The sequence below is a fragment of the Cynoglossus semilaevis genome, chromosome 17, assembly GCF_000523025.1.
Source record: "Cynoglossus semilaevis isolate Cse_v1.0 chromosome 17, Cse_v1.0, whole genome shotgun sequence".
Classification (NCBI taxonomy): Eukaryota; Metazoa; Chordata; class Actinopteri; order Pleuronectiformes; family Cynoglossidae; genus Cynoglossus; species Cynoglossus semilaevis.
In genome coordinates, this window is record NC_024323.1 from 15951074 (window position 1) to 15952127 (window position 1054).

Here is a 1054-nt window from a genome sequence, read left to right on the forward strand (position 1 = left end):
CTCCCTGGGGTCAGGTCACTGAAGGCCTCTTTGCTACTGTCCAGGCTACAGGTGCCTTTGTTTCTGGCCCAAAGGCAAATGGAAGAAGCTGGCTGAGTTTCGTACCCGTCCCCCTGTGTCGGTCTGAGCAGCAGGACGGTGGACGAGGACGTCCCCCTGTGTCGGTCTGAGCAGCAGGACGGTGGACGAGGTCGTGTCGTTGAGGTATCAGTTGTGCAGCAGAGTGAGGCCTTCTTCAGTCACAGTTCAGGCCACCACTGCACTGAGTCTGAGTCTGAGGTCAAAGGTCATTGCTGGTCGTCAAGGTAGCAGTGAGTAGAGCTGGACAGGCAGTGGAGGTTGTCCCGGTAACTGCAGTGAAAGGTCACAGGTGTGTTCCAGTTCCAGGTCACTGATTGGCTGTTTCGGTGGTGGAGGTAGACAGTGGGCGGAGTTCCCTGAGGTACGTGGAGAAAACTGACCGGGAACTGAGAGTAAAAAAAAAAGATTGCTGTGTTTGTTTTTTGTTTTGTTAGTCTGTTTGTCTCGGAGGTAGACGAGTGAGGAGGCTCCTCTGATTGGACCAGAGAGGAGCGGAGGAGCGGAGGAGCGGAGGAGGAGGTCAACCTTCAGGAGATACGCTCCCTGTCTGGTTCGTCTGGAAAACAAAGGGAAAAGAATGCTGGTGGGTTTCCCAGGAGCTGGACTGGCTCTTCACAGGTACGGGGTCTTCAGGGTCTCCACCTGAGGAGGAGCAGGAGAGAGAGGAGGTCAGAATCACAGGAGAGAGAGGAGGAGGAGGAGGAGGAGGAGGAGGAGGATCATGATGATGGTGATGTCCCCCCCCCCCAAACCCAGTTGCTCATCTTGCTCTGTGTGTGTGTGTGTGTGTGTGTGTGTGTGTGCGTGTGTGTCAGCTGTCAGTTCTGTCCTGGTCAAACCTGACTTTCAGCCAATGTCAACAGGGATTTTCTGCTGCCGCCCTGCAGGGCATACAGGGAATATCTGTACCCCCCCCCCCCCCACACACACACCCTTCGCACCTCCACACTGAGTCTTGCTCTCCACGGGACGT

The 1054-nt window shown here is 55.7% G+C and overlaps 1 long non-coding RNA gene across 1 annotated transcript in view; it reads right to left on the reverse strand.

The window, feature by feature from the left end:
• Positions 1–503: 503 nt before the first annotated feature.
• LOC103393666 (uncharacterized) overlaps positions 504–1054 on the reverse strand; it is a 12931-nt gene continuing 12380 nt past the window's right edge. Inside the window, exon 2 of the long non-coding RNA XR_523039.3 lies at positions 504–723. This is a non-coding gene — a long non-coding RNA (uncharacterized LOC103393666). The remainder of the gene's footprint in view (positions 724–1054) is intronic.